The sequence below is a fragment of the Lathyrus oleraceus genome, chromosome 5, assembly GCF_024323335.1.
Source record: "Lathyrus oleraceus cultivar Zhongwan6 chromosome 5, CAAS_Psat_ZW6_1.0, whole genome shotgun sequence".
NCBI lineage: Eukaryota > Viridiplantae > Streptophyta > Magnoliopsida > Fabales > Fabaceae > Lathyrus > Lathyrus oleraceus.
Window position 1 is genome coordinate 30,253,548 of NC_066583.1, and position 18,253 is coordinate 30,271,800.

An 18,253-nucleotide genomic window follows, 5' to 3' on the forward strand; every position below is an offset into this window, starting at 1 on the left:
AACAATAAAGCTAAGCTATTACATGACTAAGGGGATGTGAACATCTAACCCATAATGGAGGGATGGATCCACACAATACAATGGAAAGGGAATGAAAGGAAGGTACAAGTTATAAACTACTAAACTATGTACCATGCCTAAGGCATACAAGTGACATGGTACTCCAAACAATAAAAAGTTATTGAATGAAAATGAAATGGTTAGGAGCATGGCTAGTTAGGAGTGAGCTTGCATCTCGAAGTCAACATGTGGACACAAAATAACAAACGAGTTAGAATGAGATAAAGTTGAATGAATGAGAATGATGCAACAATATGTAAGTACATACAATGGTTAAAATTGATTCGAAAGGTAATGGATTAATCAATGAAAAAACAATCAACGATCTATCCTATGATCATGGCAAATGAAATTAAGCATACAAAGTATTCATTACCTAAATTGAAATGGGATTTTCAATTTACAATATGATCATAAACCAACAAATCGATTAAATGGACAATTAAGGTGAACATTAATTCTAAAAGTCTAGAATCTACCTAAACATGGATTAGGATCACCATTAGGATCACCATTATTCAAGAATCGAATCTAATGACTGTGATCATACAAATCAAATGAGTGAAAAATAACCTAAGGTCTAACCATGGCAAAATCAACCATTAACCATATAAAATCTACACAAAATCCACAAAAAGAGATGACGAGATTTAAGGACTAAAAATTAATCGGGGCAAGGTTAATCGAATGAAGATTAATTCTGGAAAATTAGGGAATTAAGTTTAATTGATGAAATTGATTAAAACCTAATTTCTAATCTAATTAACAAAATTAATTCTAACTATGTCAAATCCTAATTAACAACAAAAATTCGTTAAGTCCTAATTAACAACAAAAATTCGTTAAATCCTAATTATTGAAATTTAAAACATGCTAAAGTCAATCCTCACAACAACTGCAGAATGAAACAATCAACAACAAAAATCAAAATCAGCATAAATTAACAAGATTAATAAAAGGTTTAATGGGGATTAAAAAGAACACTCAACATGGGCCAACTTAGGGGTGGAACGGATGCAGGGTGTGTGACCAAGAACCGTTTGGGCCAAAATTCGTTTGGGCAAAAAGGCCCAATTTCACCATATGAACCAACTGGATCCATGAACCCGCCTTGCTCTGATCCTAATCTCAACGATAGACCAAACACTTCTCACGCGTTCGTGACGAGAAAGAAAACGAAAAACACTCACGTGAAAATGGAAGGTTCTCACTGTCGGCATCGGAAACAAACTCGGTGGTTGCGCTAACGAAATCGACTCAATCTCCATGTAATAATCACACATCGTCAATGAAGAGTGAGGATCGACTTTGATCGTAAATGTGTCATTTGATGTCGACGAAAGCGTGATGACGACTCATGGAGTGAAGAGCGACAAGGCGAAATCGATCAAAATGTGAACAGGTGAAGTCACGTTTTTGTTTCTGAACTGCAATCGTTTCCTCCCGTTCTTCTTCTAATTCTCTTTTTCTGTTTCGGTTAGGTTTTGTTATCGGTTTTTGGACGTCGTCTTGAGAACTCTGAATTGTTGAGAGGTTTATCAGATGATTGGAGTGGTTGGTTAAAGGTTGAATAATCGGTTCTCTTACTTCTGTTGCAGGTTCTTGGAGGAAGAATAAAGAGGTTTTCCTCTTTTGAAGATAACTCCGTTATGCCAGTTTTCTCCAAGTGGTTTATGCAGATTGTCGAGCTTTTGGTTGCAGAGTCATAGAGTTTTTGTTTATCGGTTGGGAAGGTGAGTTGAGGGTGAACAAGAGGGTGAAGAGAGTGAAGAGTGAGGTTTAAGAATCCCATTATGGAGTGAAGTCGTTCCCATTTTTGTTTGCAGGGTGTGGAGGATTCAGTTAGAGTTGTAGAAAGTTAGTGGAGAAGTAGTTGGGAATTGGTTGGAGATTCGGTTATCGTCGGTTGTTAACAATTGTTAGGAGGTTATGTTGTGAGTGGAGGTTGAAGGAGGATTTGGTTAGAGGTTGGAAAGTTTTAAGTTGGACGAAGTGAATTCTGTTATGGGCTTAGAAGAGGTTCGAGAAGTTTGTTGAGGGTTGTTAAGGGGTTGAATTCCGTTACAATGTGGTGCTGTTCTGTGTATTGGTCCTATTATATAAGGGTTGAAGCTAGTTGGTTTTTTTTAATTGTTTGAAAGTTGGAATCTCGTTCGGTTTTGATGGGGGTTGAGGAGGATTTTGTTGGTGTAAGCCCTAGAGGCCAATACTTTTGGTACTTGTATCGAATTATTTATTAATAATAAAAGGCTTTTTCTTTATTAAGTTTGTTTAATAAAGTCCCTAGAATAGCTAGTCCATTTAATGTATCAAGTGTGACTTGATCATGAGATCACATTAAACATAAGGAAACTGTTCTTAAAGTATCCGTAGTCGAGCTTTATTGTGAAGTGGGATAACACTAAAGCATTAAGACTATTATGTATATAGACTAATGATCACATCTCATGGATCATGGATAAGGAGTTATCAAGTCTTAAACATAGGTATGAATATTAAGAGTAATATTTATACCGGATTGACCCGCTATGAGAATACTATATAGAATGTTATGTAAAGTGTCATAAGTTATTCTCATGGTGATAATGGTGTATACCACTCTTCGACCTGAAACCACTATGGACCCTAGATGTAGAGTCGAGTGCTTTATTGCTGATCAAACGTTGTCTGTAACTGGATAACCATAAAGACAGTTGATGGGTACTCCACGAAGCATGCTGAGGGACATGAGTGACCTAGATGGAATTTGCCCATCCTGCATAACAGGATAAATGTCTATGGGCCCAATATTGAACTGGACAAGGATGACACGGTCTATGCCTTGTGTTCAATATAGACATAAGGGCAAAAGGGTAATTATATGCATAAGTATTATCACAGAAGGATTTGTCAGATCACATGACATTTTCGTGTCTTGGGTAGCAGTGATGTGTTGCTAGATACCGCTCACTGTTTATTATGCTAAATACATGATTTAATATAATTTCCAATGCCGCGAAAACCTACAGGGTCACACACAAAGGACAGATTGATGAGAGATAGAGTAACTAAGGAACACCGTAAGGTACGGTGCCCTTAAGTGAATTGTAGAACATCGTAAGGTACGGTGTACTTAAGTAGAATACGAAATATGGTAAGGTACCATGGGCTTAAGTGATTTTGGGCATATTATAAGATATGGGCCAAATACACTTAAGTGGGCTTTTTAGCTTAAAGCCCACACAAGTGGTTCTATAAATAGAACCCTTGTGCAGAAGCATTCATTGCGGTTGCATTATTTTCGTTTTCTCTCTCTCTCTCTCTCTCTCACTCAAAGCCTTCACTCGTACCAGCTAGCACTGAGACTGAAGGAATCCATTCGTGTGGACTGAGTAGAGATGTTGTCATCATTCAACGTTCGTGATCGCTCCGTGGATCTGCATCAAAGGTTTTGATCGTCACAAGAGATCTGCACCAAAGGTTTCAATCGTCACAAGAGGTAAATATTCTATCACTGATCATGACCATTCGTAAGGATCTCTAAAGGAGAAAATTTTAATTTTCGTTGCGTTTTGGACCGCAATTCTCCTTCAGTGGTATCAGAGCCACTTACAAAACCATGAATCAGATAACTGTTTATTTTCTTTATTAATATGATTAAAAGACAGAATGAATCAATTAATTAAACGGGTAATTAAATTTGGCATCATGAGTGTACGAGTTGGATGATTGATGTTGACTATGCTTCGGAACCGACATTAGTATGGTGAAGCAGCGATACATCGATCGTCCATAGGTTACGCAATTGAGACCGATCAACTTATATATGATATAAGTAATCCTAATGCAAAGTACGGTATATATGATATACTGTTTCTGTTTCGTTCATTCAAACACTAAATGGTTGTTTTCCTTTGAGCGATCAATGGTCATTTGCTTCGGAATCCGACATTAGTATGGTGAAGCAATGGCCTATTGATCAATCATACTGAATCAACAATCGAGGTGTGTTTGATGGTCTAAAATTGGCGCATTAGGGTTAGTGACGGCGCAAGGGTTGTGCCGTCAAGGAGTTGTGAATTTAGGGCTTGTTGGAACACGTCTATTGACTGTTTCAAAGCGCTGGTTTTTTGGCCGCGTAACGATCGTCATGGACCTGTGACGATCGTAACAAGCTGGACGTGACGGTCGTCACATGCTTTGTGATGGTCATCACATTCACAGATCCGGAATTCTAGGCGTTTCTGTTTTTGGTCGCGTGATGTTCGTCATGGGCCTGTGACGGTCGTAACAAGCTGAACGTGACGGTCGTAACATGCTTGTGACGGTCGTCACATTCATAGAGTCAGAATTCTCGGGGTTTTCTGTTTTGTGACTGCGCAAGAGTTGTGTTGATGCAAAACGACGCCAATTTCAAATGAATTGTTCATCAAAATTTCGGACACGGAAACCACCGTCCGCTGACCGGGCAGCGGAAATGAATTGTTGATGCATGTGAGAGACGATTTATATGATAAATAAGCCGGTGAGATTAGAACAATTGCAATTCCCTCAAACTAAATATTAAGTTTATGCTTTCGAAGTTTTAGCACTCATCAAGACTAGTATCGGATAGTGTAGGTTTCGCCTACGCGAGGTGCATGTTCTATATTAGTAAGGTGCAATGGGATAATTGTAATATCCAACTGCTAAGACAATGGGTCAAACTTAACTAAACAAATTATAATAATATTATATATGTTTTCTTTCCAAGTTTTAGCACTCATCAAGACTAGTATCGGATAATGTAGGTTTCGCCTACGCGAGGTGCATGTTCTATATTAGTAAGGTGCGATGGGATAATTGTAATATCCAACTGCTAAGACAATAGGTCAAACTTAACTAATTATAATAATATTATATATGTTTAGAAGCAAGAGTTGGGAATGATCCATTTGATGGATTGGAATAAGGAGTTATTCACCCAACTGAAATTTTCAAGAGTTGTATGAGATACAATTGATAAGAGTTCCTACCTAAATAACCTAGTTTTGTGTAATCCGCCTACGTGGACTTAGAACAAAGTGAAATATGGATCTCGACCCACTAGAAAATCTTCCAACGGGATTTTCCGAATCAAATGATGAGGGTCATTTGTTTTGAGTAAAATAGTGGGAGCATATTTAATTAAAGACCTAATTAAATATGTTAATGATACTTATATTTTCATTAATATCAACAAACACCTCTAACAAACATTTTGCAATCAATCCTTGACAAAGATAAGTTGTCTGGGACAAATTTTCTGGATTGGCACCGAAACCTAAGGATTATCCTCAAACATAATAGAAAGTTGTATGTCTTGGAGACACCTGTTCCTGAAGAGGAACCTCCTAGTTCTGCACCTAAGGCAGAAAGAGATGCTTATAAGAAGCATGTCGATGATGCCAATGAAACTGCTTGTCTCATGCTGGATACCATGAACTCAGAGTTGCAAAAGCAACATGAGAACATGACAGCGTTCGATATGATCGAACACCTGAAGATGCTCTATCAAGAGCAAGCGAGGCATGAAAGGTTTGAAGTTTCAAAAGCCCATTTTCAAGGCAAGTTAGCTGAGGGAGCCCTTGTAAGTCCCCATGTGCTCAAGATGATTGGGTATATGGAAAACCTTGAAAGGTTGGGTTTTCCCCTCGGAAAGGAACTTGCGATTGATGTGATCTTGCAATCGTTGCCAGATATTCAGTCAATTTGTCTTAAATTTCAATATGAATGATATGGACAAATCTCTTCCTGAACTACTAGCCATGTTAAGAACTGCTGAGTAGAATCTGAAGACAAAAGGGAAGTCCATTATGATGATCGGAAATGGAAAGAGACAGAACAAAAGGCCCACCAAGCAGGGTGATAAAGGGAAAGGCAAGGAAGTTGCCAAACCCAAACCCATTGTTGTTGCTTTGAAGCCTAGTGGAGGCATAGCAAAGGCAGGCACCTGCTTCCATTGCGGTAAGACCGGACACTGGAAGAGAGACTGCCCAAAGTACTTGGAAGATGACAAAATCTCCATTCACAGGAAAAGGTGAAAGAGTTGATGATCTTTTGGCCCTTATACATACTGATGTATGTGGACCACTGAACATACCAGCCAGAGGAGGTTTTCAGTACTTCATCACATTTACTGATGATTTCTAGATATGGTTATGTGTATCTAATGAAACTCAAATTGGAGTCCTTTAAAAAGTTCAAGGAATTCAAGAATGAAGTACAAAACCAACTAGGTAAAAATATTAAAACTCTTCAATCAGATCGAGGTGGTGAGTATTTGAGCCTAGAATTGGATGACCATCTGAAAGAGTGTGGGATCCTATCCCAACTTACTCCTCCTGGAACACCCCAATAGAATGGTGTATCTGAGAGAAGAAATTGAACCCTGTTAGACATGGTCCGATCCATGATGAGTCACGCAGATCTTCCAAACTCCTTTTGGGGACATGCACTATTGACAGCAGCTTATACACACTTAACCGTGTTCCATCCAAGAGGTTGAGAAGACACCATATGAGATATGGAGTGATAAGAAACCACATATGTCTTACATGAAGATTTGGGATTGCGAAGTTTATGTGAAACGACAAACTTCAACTAAGCTTGAGCCCAAATCTGACAAATGCTTATTTGTGGGGTATCCTAAAGAAACAAGAGGGTATTACTTCTACAATCCTTCTAAGGGCAAAGTGTTTGTTGCTCGAACTGGAGTTTTCCTAGAAAAGGATTTTATTTCCAAAGGAATCAGTGGGAGGAAAGTAGAGCTTGAAGAAATTCAAGAATCACAAAGCATTGATACACCTATGGAGGAATTAGAGCAGGAAACACAAATAGTTATGGAAGAACAACCTGCTCAAGTAGAACAAGACCAACGTAGGTCAGGCAGGATACATCACCTACCTGAGAGATATTGATATCTCATAACTGATCAAAGTGATGTATTACTCATGGATCAAGAACGAAGATGAGCCCTGTGTCTACAAGAAGGTTAGTGGGAGCATGATCGTTTTCTTGGTATTATATGTAGATGACATATTAATCATTGGAAGTGATGTCCCTACCCTGCAACAAGTAAAGTCTTGGTTGGGGAAATGCTTTTCTATGAAGGACCTAGGTGAAGCAACCTATATATTAGGAATCATAATCTATAGAGATAGATCACAAAACTGCTTGGCCTAAGTCAGAGTACATACATAGACAAAGTGCTGAGACGCTTTAATATGCATGATTCCAATGGTTATGTGTTTTTTGCTTAAATGGTGGCGCTGTGAGCTGGAAAAGTTCAAAGCAAGATACAGTTGTTGATTCTACAACCGAGGCCGAGTATATTGCTGCCTCAAGTGCAGCGAAGGAAGCTATTTGGATCAAAAGGTTCATTAGTGAACTTGACATAGTTCCTAGCATTGTGGATCCCATTGGTCTCTATTATGATAACAATGATGCTATCGCACAAACTAAGGAGCCTAGATCTCACCAACGATCCAAACATATACTTAGGCGTTATCACCTCATTAGAGAGATAACAGATAGAGAAGATGTGAAAATATGCAGAGTACCTACACTTGAAAATATTGTTGACCCACTGACAAAGCCTCTTGCGCAGCAGAAGCATGATGGCCATAGTAGATCTATGGGCATTATGGGGTATACCTGATTGGCTCTAGTGCTAGTGGGAGATTGTTGGTGTAAGCCCTAGAGGACAATACTTTTGGTACTTGTATAGAATTATTTATTAATAATAAAAGGCTTTTTCTTTATTACGTTTGTTTAATAAAGTCCCTAGAATAGTTAGTCCATTTAATGTATCAAGTATGACTTGATCATGAGATCACATTAAACATAAGGACACTGTTCTTAAAGTATCCGTAGTCGAGCTTTATTGTGAAGTGGGATAACACTAAAGAATTAAGACTATTATGTATATAGACTGATGATCACATCTCATGGATCATGGATAAGGTGTTATCAAGTCTTAAACATAGGTATGAATATTAAGAGTAATATTTATACCGGATTGACCCGCTATGAGAATACTATATAGAATGTTATGCAAAGTGTCATAAGTTATTCTCATGGTGATAATGGTATATACCACTCTTCGACCTGAAACCACTATGGACCCTAGATGTAGAGTCGAGTGCTTTATTGCTGATCAAACGTTGTCCGTAACTGGATAACCATAAAGACAGTTGATGGGTACTCCACGAAGCATGCTGAGGGACATGAGTGACCTAGATGGAATTTGCCCATCCTGCATAACAGGATAAATGTCTATGGGCCCAATATTGAACTGGACAAGGATGACACGGTTTATGCCTTGTGTTCAATATAGACATAAGGGCAAAAGGGTAATTATACGCATAAGTATTATCACAGAAGGATTTGTCAGATCACATGACATTTTCGTGTCTTGGGTAGCAGTGATGTGTTGCTAGATACCGCTCATTGTTTATTATGTTAAATACATGATTTAATATAATTGCCAATGCCGCGAAAACCTACAGGGTCACACACAAAGGACGGATTGATGAGAGATAGAGTAACTAAGGAACACCGTAAGGTACGGTGCCCTTAAGTGAATTGTAGAACATCGTAAGGTACGGTGTACTTAAGTAGAATACGAAATATGATAAGGTACCATGGGCTTAAGTAATTTTGGGCATATTATAAGATATGGGCCAAATACACTTAAGTGGGCTTTTTAGCTTGAAGCCCACACAAGTGGTTCTATAAATAGAACCCTTGTGCAGAAGAATTCATTGCGGTTGCATTATTTTCGTTCTCTCTCTCTCTCTCTCTCTCACTCAAAGCCTTCATTCGTACCAGCTAGCACTAAGACTGAAGGAATCCGTTCGTGTGGACTGAGTAGAGACGTTGTCATCGTTCAACGTTCGTAATCGCTCCGTGGATCTGCATCAAAGGTTTTGATCGTCACAAGAGATCTGCACCAAAGGTTTCAATCGTCACAAGAGGTAAATATTCTATCACTGATCATGACAATTCGTAAGGATCTCTAAAGGAGAAAATTTTAATTTGCGTTGCGTTTTGGACCGTAATTCTCCTTCAGATTTATCACCAGTTCATAATTTTTGGTTGAAGCAGCTGGTTCGGTTGTATGGAATTGATTGAATTCTTTTGAAGAGTTCTATTTTGAAATTCCGGAATTTCCGTTTGTTTAGGGAGGTTTGATTTAGTTAGCAGGTTGAAATGACCTCATTATCCTCATTCTCTGCAAGGCCATAAAGAGCAAAAGCAGCATTATGTTGCAAAGACCCATTTTTTGAGTCAAGAAGCTTAAGCAGTGGCACTAAGCCATCATTGTGTGCAATACTATCTTGGTTATGTGTGTCCTGGGCCAATCTCCCTAGTGCAAAGGAAGACATTTCTCTGAGTTGTACATCAAAAGACGAAAGCATCTCTATCCAAGGTCGGACAGCGCCTCTCTGTACAATGTGAACCTTGCAGTCTGAATCAGTTGCTGCAAACTGTCTAAGTAACAATGCCTCTTCCCCTATGACTTTCAGAGCAGCATGAGCTAAGTAATCCAATAACTGGTTGTAGAGCACCAACAAAAAGAACCTCTTTCTTTATAGTAGGAAAAGAGTGAACTAGATTTCCAATCACACCAACCGCTTCATAATGAATAGCAGCATCTTCAGAATGCAACATTAGAATCAGAGTCGGAAGAGTATTACACTCAACAATCTGATTCTTATTTTCATCATTTTTTAAAAGCTTGGGTTCTTAGAGCACCAACAGCAGCTCTTTGCACCTTTGTATAGGCAAACTCGAGCAAATGAATAAGTGGTGGAATTCCACCTTCCATCCTGACACAAGTTTTAATGTTGCTATTCTCATGTGCAAGATTAGTAATAACATATGCAGCCCTACGAATGAGACTATTAATTGCACGAGAAGTTAAGCCTTGGTTATTCCTTTAAAAAAAGATGAACAAGGTAAGTTAAGGCACCACTGTCAACAATTAGCTGCTGATGTTCTGGCTTGACGGCAAGAAGTCCTAGCGTGAAAGCACTTCCTTTCTCAACTTCGTGCTCAAACGGCAACGCCTTCTTATCACAATCCTCCACAGGCGGCGCCTAAAGATGCTTAACCAAAGTCGGAATAACACCTCCTTCCGTATTCATTCCGTATTCGATTGCTTATGTGTGCATATCCTTGTTAATGGATGTTGTAGCGGTAAATTCATGATCATCAAGCTATGGATAAGCTAGAGATCAAATAACAAGAGTCGCCACCGCGCTTTTATTGTTTCCAAGGGAAAAGGGAAAAAGTACGAACAAAACCCAAAAGTAAGAAGTTTTCAAATCAAAACTAATAAAATGTCAGAAATTACAGGTAAGGGGGTTGGTTACACAGAGGGAAGGTGTTAGCACCCTGTAACACCTCAAAATTTGCCCTCCTCTCTTGGGACTAGCTTAGCATATGGCATTTCATTTTTTAGGGCATTAGTCATTGCATCTTTGCATATCATGTGAAACATTGAGCAAGTCATCCTCCTAGGTCTTTCTCAGAAGATGGAGAGGTTAAAAGATTCAAGCCTGAGGGTTTCATTGAATTGATCACTAGCCATCTGAGGGTTTGTGCTTCAATTAGGGTTTCTTGGTTCCTCAAGGAGATGGATCATTATCTTGGTTGAAGTGGTACATCATCATCATCAAGGTTCATGGTGCCTGATCAGATTCCTTGGGATGAGGGTTTTGACCTCTGGTCAACCCTAATCAGTTGAATGATGTCTATCAGGGTTTTTTGCAAGGAGATGAGTTCATGTGACCTGGGGATCATTTTGAAGTGGTTTGATCAAGCATTGGATGTTCAAAGCTCATCAATCAAGATGCAATTCATCTGAAACCCTAGAAAGTCAACAAAAGTCAACTGTCAATTCAACCATGGATTTGAAGGTGGGAAATGGTTAGAGAGGCCTCATTCATGTCAATACAAGTCTCATTTGACATTGCAAACATCAACAATGAAGAATTTGAGGTCAGATGAAAACTTTCCAAAAATAGTAAGTGACCTGTAATTTGGAATTGCCAAAAATGGAAAGGTCTTCTCCTCAAGTTTACATGACCAAAAATGCTTCAAATGAAATTTTGTTGAACATGAAAGTTGTAGATATTTCTCTCCCATTTCCAAAATGTCCAAGAACATCAATTTCTCATTTGTGGTTGAAGAGATATGGATCAATCTTTGCCAAGTGAATTTGAACTTCAAGAAGGCATAACTTTTTAACCATAAGGCCAATTGGGATGGTTCTTTTTGCAACATTTCTCTCTTGACATGCACTATCCAATACATGCATCATAAACCATGCATTGCCATTGCAAAAAATTTTGACTTTCCATTTGAATTTTGGAGGGAAAAGTCAAATTCAAAAATCATGCATTGTATTCACTTGTTACCACTTGCATTTGGTCCAAAAGAGCATTTGAAGTGAACTAAACTTAGAATTCGTGCACTGTAGCATCCATTTCATGCATGTAAGGTGAATTGCACAATTTGGCATTACACCTTCATTTCACTAATTACTTTGGCATGGCCTAATCATGATTAGCATGCATCATTAACAGAACATATATATAGCATAATCATAACTATTTTGGGATTAACACATCAAAATCTCAGATCTAGATCCATTTTGCATTTTCTTCACAAACTTTTTCTCTCACTTTTTCTGCAAATTTCTCCAAATCCATTGCCTTGTTCTTGGTTGAATCATCATTCATAAGCATAGTTGAACAAGATTGAGGCAAGATCCATCCATTTTCGAGCAGCTTTTGGAACTGTTGAAGCATGTGTTCATCAATGGCAATTGAAGATTCCAGCTAGATCGTGCATGTTCAACACTCAAATCTTCATCCATTCATTCATTCAAGAGCTGAAGATCATCTGTTTCTACCTTGCAAGGCCTGAAATATACAAATCCACTTCTGTTGCATCTTGAAGGTCAGTTTTCGATGCTCATAATTCATAAAATTGATGTATGATTCTGGTAGATCTTTGAACATAGGTCACACTGAGCTTTAGATCTTGGAATTTCGTTGAGTAATGAAGTAGTTATGATGATTATAAGTTTGATTGATGAAACTTCATGTGCTTAAATCTTTTGATACACACTGAATTAGATTGAATTAGCTATGGCATGATGATGTATGTTGAAGGACGATTCCAATGGTATGTGTATGATAAATTTCTGTGCATGTTGGATCTTGATGTTGATGAACACGAAGAACATTGCATGAATGTTAGGGTTTTGTTTCCCAGAAACGTGTTTAATCCTGTTCAGCGCGTTTTGCATGGACTTTCATGTTAGTCCTCATGTAGTGGTACAGCGTGGCAGTTACCTGGCGCCCTGATTGGCTCTCGTTCATTCACTTTGCCACGCCACTTAATGAAACGGCGCGTTTCATTGTTAAGGGCGCTCATTTGAAAACGCACACAGATCGATTCTTGGCTCCAGCAATTTCACATTGAGCCTTTGCATTTTAGTCCTTTATTCACCATGCCATTCATGTACATGTTTCCATGTGATTTTTATTTTTTTCATTCATTAGAAAATTCATAACTCAATGATGGATTGTCCAAATGAGATGGGATTTTTTGCACTTTGTTCCTTATGATCTCTAGTATTTTTTGATGATTTGTCCAGAAATTATGCACGCATGGATTTTAATGTTGCTTAGGGATTGTGTATACATGTGCTATCTTGACCTTGCTTGCCATTTTGATTGTACAATGATGAGATTTTATCCAACACTCTTGAAACTTTGCATGCTTAAACTAGACACCTTTAGGGACATTTTGGTATAGAGTTTGCATTTTTCTCATTTCTGGTTGATGAGTTATGACATGATTCATGTAGGTGTGACAATGTGTGTCACACCTTTGCTTGCTTGACTTGTGGATTTTCTTTACCATTCCAATTCAATGCCAATTGATGTGAATTTTTGCATGATGCTACTTGTGAATGTTAGGATTGCTTGTGAATTTTTGTGGAATTTTTGGATTCAATTTGGATTTGTTTGAGATTTTCTTTTCTGGCTTGTCATTTGTGGACTTTTGGATAGTCATGAACTTAGATGATTTGTGAAATGCTTGATGTTTATCATATGAACTTGAACTTTTTCACATGTATTCTAGACACTTTGAAGTTTGTTGTGGCTTTGATTGGATGTTTTTATCATGTGTGGATTCTGTTTTAGGCTTGTGTGAAGTTGATGTACCATTTGAGGCCTTATTTGAGCTTGTTTGTGCTTACCATGACTTGATGAATTTCATTACCATGCTTAAACTTGTCCAAATGCCTTGAATTTTGGTGGGATGATCATGTTATGTGTGCTATTTAGACATGATTTTTCTTGAGATTTATTGAATCACTTTAGAATTAATATGCATTTGTTCATTCTGTTGCTTCAATGAGCTTTGAAATTGCATGCTTTGCCTTATGTGCTTTGTGAAATGAACTTGGTCGATGCTATGGATATGAGACCTTTTGGATGATGTTATTAATTGATTGAGCTTGATTCTTGTCAATTTTCATGTTCTGTTTTGAATTATTTCTCCCCCTTTGACCCTAGGCCTTGTCCTAGTGGTTGGTGCTTATGTTTGAGCTTTGTTTTCAGGATAAGAAGCATATGGCCTTGAGGAGATTGATTCACATTGCTTAAAGTTGGTTGATTGTTGAATGTTGACTAATCTTAACTTGTTTTGTAGGTTGCTTTTAGCTCCTTTGAGTTGAGCTTGTGCCTTGCACATTGTTGCTTTGCTTGTTTGACTGTGTATAGTTAACTGTTAAATCTTAACTGTCTGTTTGACTTTTTGAGTTGCATACTGACTGAGTTAGATTGTTTTCAGGTACATAAGTTGCTTAAGTTCACTTTGAACTTGCTCTTGCTTGGTTGCTTAACCAATTAGGTATAACCTCTCTTCTTCATGTAGTCTGGAAGACCTGGCCTGTTATGTGGCCAGGCACCTGTCTGAAGTCCTCCTTAATAGGCAATGTCTTTATGTGTTTATTTTTGTGCTAAGCAGGAAAAGTCCTTTGATAAGGCAATTGGCAGACACAAGAGATGTGTAGTCCATCTCCTGCTATTCAGTGTGTCATCCCTTGGCTCACATTACATGTTGATGCCTTGTGGATCTTAACCCAAGATCTATAGAGACTAATCTTTGTGGAGAAGAGTTCCTACTTTCTGAACTCCCACATCTTCTACTATTCAAAGCTCTCCCTGACCAGGGATAAGAGCTATGAGGCACACCCCTCATCTCCATTTCATCTGCTTCACCCTAACTCTCAATGTTAGGGTTAAGAGCTAACATCACCCTGATACGGTGGCTTGTTTGTCGAGGTTGACATGACCCCTTGACTAAAGCTTAACCCTGTGTGAGCCTACTTTGTTTGTATATAGTGTATGCTATTTGTGTGTATGCTTGCTCTTGTGCTTTGCTGGTGCTGTTTAGGTTTAGCTTGCTCCCTGTGCAAGTTAGCTAGAAACCTTAACCTAGGACCATGGTGAATTTGCATGATAACTATTAGGCTCGAGTCAGTCTCCCTTCTAGTTTGTCATTTCCCGGTCTCTGGTTAGGTTAGAAGTTCTTTCCCTGTTAAGGGGAACTACGTCGCCCTGATCCTCATACCAGATGAGGTACGTAGGCAGGAGATCGTACGAGATCTCTCCGGGCACCCTTTTTCTTTTTGTGTGTGTTTGCTTGACAGTTATTAGGCTCGAGTTCCCGACTCCCTATTAACTTGTTGTTTGTTATCCTTCTTGTGTGTTAGGATATGGGTGTAAGACCAGCGATTGGTTGTCCATATCCTATTGTTTGCCTGTTTGTGTGGAGTCTGACGTAAGCCCAGCGATTGGCAGTCGGTTTCCTGCGTGTGTTTTGTTTGGCGTGCGTGAGCCGAACTACGGTAGCTCTGATTCTCATTCCAGATGAGATACGTAGGCATAGGATGCGATATCCTAGCGAGCCCTTTTCCCTCTTCTCCCACCTGTGTTTCTTTCTAGTGTGTGTGTGCATTCTTTTGAGCAGTGTTTAGCAACCTTCCTTCTATCTTTCTGAGCGTGGATCCCGTCGAGTACGACGGATGCGTATGGGTGCTAATACCTTCCCTTCGCATAACCGACTCCCGATCCCATCTCTCTCTGGTCGCGAGACCATGTCTTTCCCAGGTTTACTTCGAGCGTTTCCTTTCCCTCTTTGGGATAAATAACGCGCGGTGGCGGCTTTGTGTTGTTTTGTTTATTGCCCGCCGGTTGTTTTTCGCGGATGCGACACACCCAAAGTGTCCTAGGTACTCCTAGGGAGCCCTTTTTGTGCGCATATGTATTTGGTACAAAATGATGTTTACAAACAAATAGAATGGGGGATGAGAAAAGAATTCATTAATTATATTTTTGTGTTTGGCAAGACCTTCGGTCTTGTGCCTACGTACCAACATAAAAATGAGGGATCAAACCCTCGTAGTTCGTGATACAAATTTCAAAGTGGATGCATTGCTTTTAACAAAAATTAAGTTTGAAAGGCACAAAGGCCTAAAAATGGTTTGAATGAGTTAGTTCTTTTTGGCTTTTTTGAAAGTTTAAGTTAAGTATAGTTAAGTTTATTTACAAGTTTGATTTAAGAAAAGGAGTTTGAAAATGCAATGGCATAAGGCCAAAGTTTCTATTTTTTGCAAAGTGGTCAAAGTTTAGAACAAAATAAGTTCAATCAATGAAGATTTTGAAAAGGGAGGGAGAGATTTTGAAATTAAAGAAATGGGTAGAAGATGAAGAGACTAATCCTATGCACAAAATTAAAAGTTAAGAGTTGAAAAGTTCTGACCAAATGGGTAGCAATCCAATAGACAAGAATGTCAATAGAAACCCAAAATTCCCTTGGACTTTTTAGAATCAAGCAACACACAAATGCACAATTATTATCTTGAAGAGAAAAGGCATCAAATAAAGATAGTCACATCCAAGCTTTAGCCATTCCATGATCTTCTTCAAGATTTGCCCATGTAGCAGATGAATTCTACAAGTCACAGGTTCAAAATAACAGCTACACAAGAATCATGTTGCAGATGAACTCAGAGGGATCTTGAATGATGTATCAGATGAAGTTTCAAATTGTAAGCACTTAGTTTCTCAATAAGTTGGCATTGGCCAAGTCCTTTAGCATAGGAATGTTGCCTAAGTTCTTAGTCCATTTGTCCAAGATCAAGCCAACAGTCCACACAAAAGTTTTTTAGGGTTTTTGTTGTTATTATGTACATTAATGGTCCAAGACTACACAAACAAACAAAATATACACAAGCAAGATATATCACACAATATGGTCCAAGTGGACAAAATGAAAATTGCATTATCATAAACAATTAGAATGATATGAACAACGACAAATGAATAAAGGCAAGAATTAAATGACATTAAAGTAAATGGCTTGAAATTAAAAATTAGTTGTTAATGAGTTAGAAGTTAGTATTGTTTGCTTTTGCTTTTCATTTTAAGACATTCTTTGGAGAACACTCAACCCACTTATCACAAGCATGGATCCTTGAACCAAGACATCTTCCAAAGGAAGGAAAAAAGGCCAAGTTTCCACACAATACCATGAAAGAGGGGAGACTTACAATCTCACTAACTAGAATGCTATGCCTTTTATGTCACAAATTTAGCGCTATGTTAAGCAATCATAATTGGACTTATGTAGAAGTCACAACTATTTGAGGCCGAGCAATAGAATTTTGGTGTTAATGCATGTTAGAGACATAGTATTATGGATTATGCTCATGAAACATACCACACACAAAAAAAATATACAAAAGGTGTGGCCTAATCTCATTCATACTCATGTTAATTTTTCAATCAACTAGCTTTAGGACTTTGAGATATCATAGGCCAAATGAGATGAATGCATAAAGAAGGGGAATGAGATGAAGAGGGAGGGAAATAGATGAAAACTCAAATTGATCAAAGGAGGACTTTTACCAAATTAATATCATCCATTCATTTTGGGAGATGGAATGTACATTCCATCAATCCCCTAAATCCAATGATATTAACTTGACAAAGTCAAATCAACCTTGACCAAGGCCCAACAACAAGAGTCAAACTCAAACAAGTCATCACAATTGGGCAACAAAATTATTTAGCATTTATTCAAATTAAAAATACTAAAATAATACATTTAAATTAAATATGGTTTGTCAAATTCCTAAAACCTCATCAAAACACCAAATAAATGGCCATGAGATTTATCATAGGCTAAACAAGGTCAAAGGACCTTGGAGAAAAAATTTCAGAATTTTTGAAGACTTAAAAGTATTTTTAAACAATTAAAAACAAATGAAAAATCAATTAAATCATGAAAAATATTAATAATGATCCAAAAAATAATTTTAATTCAGAATATGAAAGAGGAAATTTTTTGAAATTTTTTGGTGAAACTCTCATATTTTTTGGATCAATATTAAAATTAATATGAATTAATGAAAATAAAGCAATTAAAATGAAAATCAAATAATCAGAAAAAATGTGACCTACTTGATCTCCCTCATTAATTGAGGTGGCAGATCAAGTGGCCACCAGCGCACATTCCACGGTGGACTTGAGTCAACATGACATAGGCTTGGTATTTAAAAGAAAAGCACGAGATTAAAACAATTTGAAAAGGATCAATGGCTCTGAACCATGCCAACACATCACCGGCGTCCAAGGGCCGGTCATCTTCTCCGGTGACCCTGGGGACTGGTTCACTCATCACCATCAAAAAAATGAAAAAGGAGGACATGATCTGAAAGAAAAAATGGCGTAGAGCACGAATCTGACCTCAATATTAACTAACTCCATATATAGAAAGATATGAGGAGTTGAATTTTGAGGTGTGTCAACTGAGTTGCTTCGATTTGACCTCTAAGCAACTCAATCTTCTTGCCTACATTGGTAGAACTTCAGAAAACCAAGGATCCAAGAGAATTGAGTGGAATTAAGAGAGAATCGAAGAGATGAAATTTTCTGGAAAATACCTTCAATGTAGGTCTGGATTCAACTGTTCTTGCTTTGGTTTATGCTTGATCTTGCTCAGTATGCTTGCAGAAGTGGATTAGAATGCACAAAAGGTCTTGGATCCCTGGAGTTTTGAATCTCAAAACAGTGAGAATTCAACTCAATTTCCAAAGGAAATT